At 44.8% G+C, this 10,633-nt stretch overlaps 1 pseudogene; it reads left to right on the forward strand.

The window, feature by feature from the left end:
• The first annotated feature begins 6,572 nt into the window (after positions 1–6,572).
• On the forward strand, positions 6,573–8,452 carry LOC100713323 (E3 SUMO-protein ligase PIAS1-like; annotated as a pseudogene).
• The last annotated feature ends 2,181 nt before the right edge of the window (positions 8,453–10,633 follow it).

The following is a 10,633-nucleotide window of genomic DNA, read 5'->3' on the forward strand; positions in this document are numbered from 1 at the left end:
AAAATAATTCCTGTAGAATCAAAATCCAATAACATGCAAGGGAATAGACAGTACACATTTGTTCACTGAAGCACAAAATTTTCCCTAATATATATATATATATATCTTGGTTTTTTGAGACAGGGTCTCATGATGCAGTTCAGGCTGAGCTTGAACTCACTATGTAGCCCAGGCTGGCCTTCAATTCACAGTGATCCTCCTGTCTCAGCCTCCTGAGTGCTGAGATTATAGGTGTGGGCTACCAGGCCAACCTCCACTCCAAAATTTACTTAAAACAGCCATGCCTTGCTACTCCTGGGTTTTGTGGGGTGAGACTTTCAACGCATACTTCAATGAAGGCCGTCCTTGCCCACACATGGTACCCAGGAGTGACTGCAGTTCAGACACTGGCATCACCCAGCGGGGTCCACACTCAGATGGTTGTCGAGGGACATAGCCTCCCCTGTAACCTGGAGGTCCTCCCAGAATGGCAGCCTGGGGACTACCAGGCACCTGTCATCAACTGTCTGGCCGTGTGTGGGGGGTGCATGTCTATAATTCCAGCACTAGGGGAGGCTGAAGCAGGAGGACAGCACTTTGAGTCCTGCCTTGCAATTTAGCAATTTAGGAAGATCACATCTCAAAATAAAAAATGTAAAAGACTGGCAGTGTGGTTCAGCCCTGGATTCAATTCCTAATATCAAAAAAGAAAGAAAAAAAATCACCTATCTGACCCAGTAGTATCATTTCTGCTGTGTTCTCCTGAGCTCCGTTTTGTTGTATTGCGTTGTGCACGGTACTGAGGAGTGTGCCTCAGGCCCTTGCACTCAGCCACACCTCCAGACCCTGTTTGATTTCATTTTCACTAAGTCATTTGCTCAGGCTGGGTTCAAACATGCATCCGGCTGTCTCAGCCCACCTAAATGTAGAATTACAAATGTGAGCCACCACTCCCATCTTAAAAATTAAAGTATTGATGAAATATCTTTTTCTACTTATCACATTGAAAATTCCCAAAAATTTGATAATGCGTTGTTAGCAAGGATGGGCTACAACAGACAGCCATGTAGATGTCGCTGCGGACTGGAGGTCTCTTTGCAAGAAACCTGGCAACGTATTTCACATTTTCAAGGCCCACAGCCAAACTGCTTCACAGCTGCATCCCAGCGCCCCCGGAAACCGAGGCAGGAGGATCAGCAAGAGTTCCAGGCCAGTGTAGGCTACACAGAGAGACCCCACCCCGAGGACGGGGGCCGGTTGGGTCGCTGATCTAAGTCAGGAGTGTGGGAAACAGGCGCCAGGGCTTGCGGGGCAGCTCGGCGGGCGAAGTGGAGACGCCTCCGCAAGGTGGCAGCACGGAGAGCACTGGCCGCGTGGCGGGGACAAGGATTGCAACCTCGGCGTCCGCTCCTGCTTCTCAGCTTCCTAACCCAGTGTATTGGCCAGGCTCAGGAAAACTGTTGTAACTCAAGGCAACGGAAAATTGTAATTCCATTGATATGACCCCTTTTTTTTGAGACAAGGTTACACTATGGAGCTCAGTCTGGCCTCAAACTGAGTACAAGTGCCTGCTTGGCAAATGCGAAGTCCACAGTTCCATCCCAGGCACAAAAAAAAAAAAATATATATATATATATATATATGTATATATATATATATATATATATATATATATATGTATATATATATATATATATATATATACATTTAGATAGATAGATAGATATAGATAGATATAGATATATGTATCACGGTTTTCCTAGTCTTTGTACATTTTGTGTGTTTGTTTTTGCAACGCTGGGGACTAAGCCAGAGCCTTCACACTGAGCTACATACCCAGATCGGTTTTTTATTATTTATTTATTTATTTTAGCAGTACCAAGCATCGAACTCGTAACCTCGCACTTGCCAGGCAGGCCCTTATGCCACTGAGCTAAATCCCTAGCCCTTTTTAAAATTTTGAGATAGGGTCTCATGAAGTCACTAAATTGCCCAGGTGGGGTGCAAACTTGTGATCTTCCCAAGTACTGGGATTAGTACACCAACACACCAGCTGTTTTTGCTGTTTTTTTTTTTTGGGGGGGGGGGGTGTCATTATTGTCAACGTTACTGTTTGTTGTTGTCACTCTGAGTCAGGGTCTCCCTATGTAGTTCAGGCTGTCCTGAGACCCACTGTGTTTCCCAGCCTGGCCTCAAACTCATGACGATCCTCCTGCCTCAGGGGTGCACCACCACATGGGGTGGTTTTTGTTTGTTTGTTTGTTTGTTTATTGGGATTTTATTTGACAGAGTCTTGCCAGTGTGTCCAGGTTGTCCTCGAACTTTCCATCCTCCGTCCCCTTCTGGGGTAGCTGGGGTTACAGGCATGCACCACTGCACCTGGATGATTGTTTCTTTATATTCATATTTCACTGTAAATGTGTATTTTTTCAAGGAAACAATAAGTGCTATGAATTAGAATCTTATGTTTGTACAGTACATTATCATATTATCTAAACTTAGAAGCATACATTTTCTCAGGGGACTCTTTGTGCATTTAATTTGTATTCTTTGTGTTTTAAGGCATAGCTTTTGTGCATAGCAGGAAGGCAAATAATTCTTGAAGTTTAATCTGAGGTCTATTAGTCAACTAACATGGTTGAATGTAAGTTCTTTATCAGTTGTGTTTTGCAAGTACTTTTTTCTGTGGCTTGTCTTCTTATTCTATTAGCAATGTCTTTTACAGAAAAGAAGTTTTTCATTTTAATAAAGTCCAACTTACTTTTTCTTTCCCAAATTGTACTTGTGGTACAACTGCACCTCAAGCTCATCACTATCCGTGAATCTGCTAATATTATTCTCTGCTGTGGTCCTGTTTGTACTAGATAAATAATTCTCTGGTATTATTTACTTCTACTTCATAGATGAGGAAACCAATGCTCAAAGATTACCTAACATGAATTCAGAGAAGCAGCAAGTACAGCAGACTTGGGACCGATTTATATTCCAAAGTTCTTCCTACTACACAATGTTGCAGTACTATCCAATCCTATTCTGCCTGCTTTGGTTTTCGTTTCTCTACCTCTTTTTAAAGTTGTTTTAGGTTAAACACAGTTTGTCAAAAGAAATGGCAACTTCCAGAGTAAGAAAGATGGGTGGGCTGTCCCCTCTCTCCTGATGGCACCGTTGGAAATGGTGCCTAAAGCCGTGGGAGTCCCACAGCCCTGGGAGCCTGTTGTAGGAGCCAGGGTCTGTTTCCCTACAAACACTTACACACACACATTGCATACAAATGTAGAGGTTCCAGATGCCATGGCTACTCTGTCGCATAAGTGAGTGTAGAATTAAGTTAGGCCCCTAGCTGGGCCAGGTAGCACAGGCCTGTAAACCCAGCACTCTGGGAGGCTGAAGCAGGAGGATCAGAAGTTTGAGTCTACATGGGGCAATTTAGCAACTTAGCAAGATCTGCCTCAAAATAAAAAGTTAAAAGAAAAGAACTGGGAATGTGGCTCAGTGCAAAAGCTCTAGGTTCAATCCCCAGCACTGAGGGAAAATTTTTGTTCATGCCTTAATTATCTAGAAAAAGTATAAAGTAATATGAGGAAAAAAATTCATGAAGTCACTAGCATAGCTTTTGTGCATACTAGGAAGACAAACAATAAGTTTTCAGAGTTTAATCTGAGTCTATCCACCAATTAATATGGTTGACAGTGACTTTTTGCGCAGGGAATTCACACTTTCTGCTTAATCGCCTGTGTTCTGAGAATTGGCCACAGGATGTCACCATCATTCTAGAGGATGAGTTGAATGACTCCACAAACCACATTGCATATATATATTCCTTTAAAAAAGACTAAGAAGCTGGGCATGGTGGTGCACTCCTATGATCTCAGCATCAGGAGGTGAGGCAAGAGGATCTATATGAGTTTGAGGCTAGCCTGAATTACACAGTGAGAGCCTGTCTCCAAAAAACCTAAAAAACAAGAAACATCCATAACAACAACAACAAAATGTACTAAGACAATGCCCATGCAATGAGAGAAGTGAGGGAGAGCATTACATATTTATCCTGACAGCTCTACATTTTAAAAAAAGAATCATAATATTGACTATCCATATCAGGACACAGTGAGGCACACCTGTGGTCCCAGCTACTCCAGAGGCTTAGGCAGGAGGATTCTGGAGAACAGGAATTCAAGGCCAGCCTGGGCAACATAGTGAGGACTCATCTAAAAAAAAAACACAGTTGATTGCATTTAGAAGTTTTCTGTAAAAAACATTACATCGGCATATATCAGAGTGGTTCCCAGTGAAACAAAAAGCAACAATAAAAAGAGCACCCTCAGGCTCAGAGCCTGTCCCCACCCAGAAGCCAACGAGCCTCACTCTTTCCTGCTTCACGCCCACCCCGTTGTCAGTGCCTGCTGCACACAGACACTGTGCAGATCCCAGCCTGCCGGGCCAGACCTCCGGGGGCATCTGGCCACTGTCACATTGCTCTGGCTATCAGGCCCCAGGTCAGGGTAGCAAGAGAACAGGAATTCAGATCAGACTCCCTAAGAGAATCTGGCCATTCTCAGTGGACTTTAGTAGTTACCTGACATGAAAAACGATTTGATTTGGATTTGGGTTTGGGTCTTTTGAGACAGGGTCTCACTATATAGTTCAAGCTTGTCAGAAACTCAAAGTGACTCTCCTGCCTCAGCCACCTGAATGCTGAGTTTACAGATATGCACCAGAAAAATGGTTTAATAATCCAACACCCTACAGTGCTGCCGAGAGCAGTAGCTGCCCTTCATTGTCAAGGAAGGCAGCAAACAGCCTTCTGCTAAATGCCGACTTGACCTGGCTTCTTCCTGCTAGGCATCATAAAGCCCCAGAAAAAAAAAAAAGCCAACAGTGTTTACTTAAACAGTTTTGTGATGCAACTCACATCCTATAAAATTCACCCTTTTAAAAATCAACAAATCAGACTGGGCATGGTGGCACACACTTATAATCCCACCACTCGGGAGGCTGAGGCAGGAGGATTGCCACAAATTCAAGGCCAGCCTGGACTGCAGAGGGAGACCTTGTTCCCCCTCCCAAAACTGTTAAACAAGTCAGTGGTTTTTAGTATACTATGCACTGATGACTACTGTCTAACTCCAGAACGTTTTCAGTACCCTAAACACAAAGCCACCCCCACCAGAGGTCATACTTTGTCCCCACCCTTTCCTTAGCTTCCAGTGCCAACCACTCTACTTTCCACCTCTGTGGATTTGCTTATTTGGGGCTCATATAAGTAGAATCACACAACACAAACAGCTTTTAAATGGCAAAGAAATTCTGCTATCTGCATCTCTGCTCCAACCTCCATGGGGGCAGATTAGTGACTACCACGGAAACCTTCAGGATCTTCAGCTCCCCTAGGAAAGATGTTTAGCTCAACCGCACAGCTACACTGAGATACGCTGATGGTGAGGGCAGCTCTAGAGGTGCTGGGCATTCAACCTAAAGCCAGGGAGAAATTCTATCTCAGAGCCACACCCCTTGCTCTGAAATTGATTTGACTCAGAAAAAAAAAAGTGGCTGGAGTTAACCATATTCTGAAGTCATATTTTTCTTTTTGTTTATTTTGTTGTTGTTGTTTTTGTTTTTGAGACAAGGTCTTACTTTATAGTCCAGGCTGGACTTGAACTTACTTATATGCCCAGGCTGGCTTCAAACTCATGGAGATTCTCCTGCCTCAGCCTCTCAAGTGCTAGGATTACAGGCACACACCACCATGCCATTTGTTTGGGGTTTTTTGCTTTGTTTTGAGTTTTTTTGAGACATCAATCCAGGCTGTGTTGCTATGTAATCCAGGCTGGCCTACAATTTGCTGTGGTCCTCCTACCTTAGCCTCTCAAGTGCTAAGACAACTGGTACCACCACATTATATCATTATTTTTTAAGTATGTTCTGCAAGATCGTAGTTTGATTCAGTAAAACTTTTTTATACATTATTTTATAATCTGAGGGAGACAAGAAAAATAGACCAAGAGCTTCTGTTACTCCACCTACTTAAGGATTAAATAAGCATAGAAGTCCCTTGCTGAAGTCCAAGGGAAGAGTGAACGTGTGGAGAAACTGGACCAGCTGCTGGGCTCGTCATGTGCCTCCCACTGGCCCTGCAAATAAGCACTAGTTTTTTGTTTTACATACTTTTGATAAGCAATATTGATATGAGACCTAGTGGGGCCCAATAACTTAACCAAGAAGGTTGCACCCCTTGTATGTGGAAGTGTTATGAAGTGGCTAAAAGCACAGAACCTGCAGCTCTTAGTTCTTGGGTTCAAACCTTGAATTCTGTAACATACTACCTTAACCTCTCTGAAGACTATCTCTGCTGTAAGAAGAGATTGTAATAATATCTACCTTCAATGGTGGTTGTAAATGTTAGTGCCTAAAGCACTTACAGCAATGCCTGGGCTATGGAAAGCCTCAAAAACTGAAGTCTATATTTGCCTGAATTGAAGCTGGGGGGGTGTAGTGCACGCCTGTAAACCCAGGATTTGAGAGGCTGAGGCAGGATAATCACTAGTGAAACTGAGGTCAGTATAGGCTCCACAGTGAGTTCCAGGCCAGTCTTAATGCATGACAAGACCCTGTCTCCAAGTATTGTTAGGTTAGCCGGGAGAAACACACGCGGACGCAAACATGAGCTTCTCACAAAGGCCCTGCATTTACTCAAGGCTGGCTGTAGTACCGCTGTGCAAATGAAAATTAAAGAAGGCAGCGTTTCCCCCAGAAAATCATGACGGCTGCAGTCTATCCCCAATGTACATTCAAGTCCTAGGCAGCCACTTTGTCTCCATCTGCAGCTCCACAGCTCACTTGTGACAGTCCCCCTGCATCCCGTTTCTCTTCTGGGACCTAAACCTGAACTGGAACTCCCACATCTTACATCAGCTCTTTACCCAGTCCCTCCGACTACAAAACCTCAAAAACTACCATTTTAGGACTCACTGGATGAACAGACAAAACCCACTAGTCTAGCATCAGACAACAGCATTTTCAAGAAACCTGTTTTGCATTTACCTTGATCCCACAACAAGTGCAGCAGATCAGTAGCTCCGTGGATAATTCTGGGACCAAATGTGACTTCACAGTACAGGTCCAGTTAAGGGTTTGTTTATCTGAAACCAGCTGGCCCCAGGAAGATCACTTCCCACCCGGTCTTTGCGTGAAAGCGAATACAAAACCTCGCAGCCTTCCAGGTTACCTTCCACCTACTAAAAATGGTGTGGAACCAAAGAGACCCAGCAGACCAATTAATATCACCTCGCTTATCCGATTGTCCACAACAGTACCCAAATACCATTGCTGTTTCTTGGACTGCGAAAATTGGAAGAGCCTATTCCATGGAAGTATATCTTATAAAACAGTTGTCCTCAACAGTTCTTCAGAGGTTATGAACAAAGAGAATAAGGAATCCAGATCACTCTAGAACTTTAATTAAAGAGAAATTGACTGGGGATCCAGCCAATGAAATAGCTACAACCACCTAAGGGTTTCCCTTCTATGTCCACTTGGTAAAATGCGGTTGACAATTCCATACCAGGCCCTTACATGCTCTCATCTGCAGTGTTTTGATGCAACTCTTTATATTCAGATGAATGAGAAAAAGCCAACCTGGGTCTGTCCTGTCTGTGATAAGTAGGCTCCATAGGAACACATTATTGATGGCTTGTTTATGGAAATCCTAAAGTACTGTATAGACTGTGATGAAATACAGCTTAAGGAGGGCGGCTTTTGGGCACCAATGCGGTCAAAAAAGGAAGTTCAGGAAGTTTCTGCCTCTCACAGTGCAGCTGATGGATGCTTGAGTTCCACTTTGGAGCATCAGGTGGCTTCTCAGAACCAGTCCTCCAGTAAAAACAACGAAGTCAAGGTGATTGACCTAACTGTAAATAGCTCATCTGATGAAGAGGAAGAAACTTCTGCCAAGAGAACCTGTCCTGTCCTTTCTCCCACCTCACTACTAAACCATAAAGACATTTTAAGTCTTCCACACCAAGCATCTCCAGTATCCTGTACCCCAAGCCTTCCTGCTGTAGACACAAACTACATCAAAACCTCCCAGTCCAAGACTGCAGGCATCCTTTCCATGTGACACTTAACCACCTATGACTTACAAAGATTAGATTTCTTTCCTTTCTTGTCAGGAGACAGTCAACATTACAACACCTCCCTGCTCGGAGCCATGACCGCTGCAGTCTCAGATGACCAGGACCTGCTGCACTCATCAAGCTTTTTCCTGTATATCTCCTCCCAGATGTTCCTCGACCAGCTAAGTGCAGGAGACAGCACGACCCTGCCTGCCACCAGTGGGAGCAGCAGTGGCAGCAACAGCAGCCTCCTGTCTTCCAACAGCCTGAGGGAGGGCCACAGCCACACGGAAGCCAACAGGAGCAGCGTAGATGCAGTGTCTGTCTTCAACATCATAGTGGACATTATCTCCCTGGACTGAGCCTGCGCCCGCTGATCCCACCCTGTCCTGAGGGATTCAGCTGAGCTGGAAGAAGAGAACTTTAGGCTGTTTTACCTTATTCAGTTTAGAAATGTGTGTGTGTATGTGTGTGTGTGTGTGTGTGTGTGTGTGTGATGAGACAGGATTGCACTGTGTAGTTAAGGCTGGCCTTGAACTCACTATGGAACCAGGCTGACCTCCAACCCACAACAGTCCTCCTACCTTAGCTTCTGCAGTACTGGGATGATAAGTGTCTGCCATCTTGACAGCTAGGTTTTTTTTAATACTTTGTATTATTTCGACCTTTGTGTATGTACTTGCTTGTCTCCCTGGACTTGTTTTGAAGAATTAATATTCAGGATGTAAACAAATCCATATCACACTTGACCCTATGGTTGACATGTAAGGAGAAGCTCATTTATAACCAAGAGCACCTGCCGCTATGACCGCATTTGAAATCTCTTTTGTTTTTTCCCTAAATACTTAAGGTATCTCCTTCCTTGCTATAGGAATTCTCAACCTTTGCTGTTTGTTGAAATCACATGGAGAGCTTTAAGCTCCTCTGGCTGCCAGGCTGTGTCCCCAGAAAGTCTGAGGCCATTGAGCTGCAGTCAGGAATGCAAAGGCTCCTGAGTGACACACAACTCAGTTTGGCAGTTGGTGCTCAGCTGGCAGTCACAGGACCTCTGGTCCTACCTCCAGTTTGGGAAAGAGGGAGGACAGCTGCCTCCCCATAAGTCACTCTGCTAGCATGGGCATGACCCGTGCTCAGATTAGGTCCATCATCCCAACCTGAGCCTTCAGGGCACGAGCAGGAATTAGTGAGAATAACCATTCTCCCAACCCCACCAGAAATGAACGCTGAGAGACACCCAAGTGTCCAATTCGTTAGAACCATGACAAATCAACACAGACCTGGCAGTTTAAAAACAAAGATGTATTTCTCCCACTTCTAGATGCTGGGAACTCAAAGATCATGCTTGTCTTTGTTACTTTTTCATCACTAGGACACAATACCTGATACTCACAGATTAAAGAAGGAAGGTTTATTTCGTTTCATGGTGTGCAGAGGTTTCAGTCCACAGTCAGGTGGCTCCAACATGGCAGAGGGGCATCGCAAAGAACGGTCCCTAGCACATCAGGCACGAGGCAGCAAGCCGCAGCAGCAGGAGCAAACCTGCCTTTCCATTTATCTCATCCAGGCTGCCAGCGTTTTGAGTAGGGTGACCCACAGCCAGGGAGGGGTCTTCCCATTGTCCACACCAAAACCGTGCAACCATCAGTGCACTAATTTAGCTACCATACCCTTAATCCATATTCACCTACCCTAGATCCAGCTACCCCAAAAAGCCCCAACCATGAGCAGATGCCACTTTGGCTGGGCATCTAGATGCAAGCCATGGCAGTGACCATGACTTTGTCAGAAGAGAACAGGAAACAGTGATGGGAGGAATTCTTTGATTCTTCAGCTCCTTGTGTCACATGAGGTTTCTGGACCCACTTCCTAGAATCTGTATCATGTGACTAGAGCAGTTTCTCACCAATGTTTGATTTATTGTCACTCACTGGATGAAACAACTACATCAGAATTCTTAAAAGACCTGTAAAACAGACCCAAGCCTTTCCCCAGGAGTCAGTGCCATTCATGGACTGTGGGGGAGAGAACAAGGATTTACCAGGAACAAGCCCTCCCTGCGAACAAGTGCCATGCATGGGCCACCAACGGCAGGACAGCCAGAGCCAGACCCTAGCCCCTTCTGGCTCAAGGGTTGGCAAACAAGAGCCATTCCCCGTCCCCCCTCCCCCCTCACCCGATATGTGACCGGCTGATCGGAGAAACACAGGCGATAGCTACGGGGGTGAAATGCAGTGTGATGCTGTAGTGCTTTGGTGTTTCACTGACCTTGCAGGTCTAGGGCCAGTGGTCTGATCACCTGTTCAGATGATAGTGGTACACAGTGCGGCATCTAGGGGTATCTCCTTCTGAGGGTGGTAGCCATTGTTGATTCCCTATGGTCTTGTTTTGAATTCCTATATTGTTTCCATTGTTTTGTTGGGTTGAGCTTTATTCTCTTTTGTTTTGTTTGATTATGTTATATATAATGGTATGAGCAGCTATTTCAAAGATAGCAAGATATGTTATGGTAGCCATTCGGATTTGCTATTTTCTTGTTTTGAAGT

Source organism: Cavia porcellus, unplaced genomic scaffold (assembly GCF_034190915.1).
Source record: "Cavia porcellus strain 051 isolate PalLab524CR breed Dunkin Hartley unplaced genomic scaffold, mCavPor4.1 scaffold_12, whole genome shotgun sequence".
Taxonomy (NCBI): domain Eukaryota; kingdom Metazoa; phylum Chordata; class Mammalia; order Rodentia; family Caviidae; genus Cavia; species Cavia porcellus.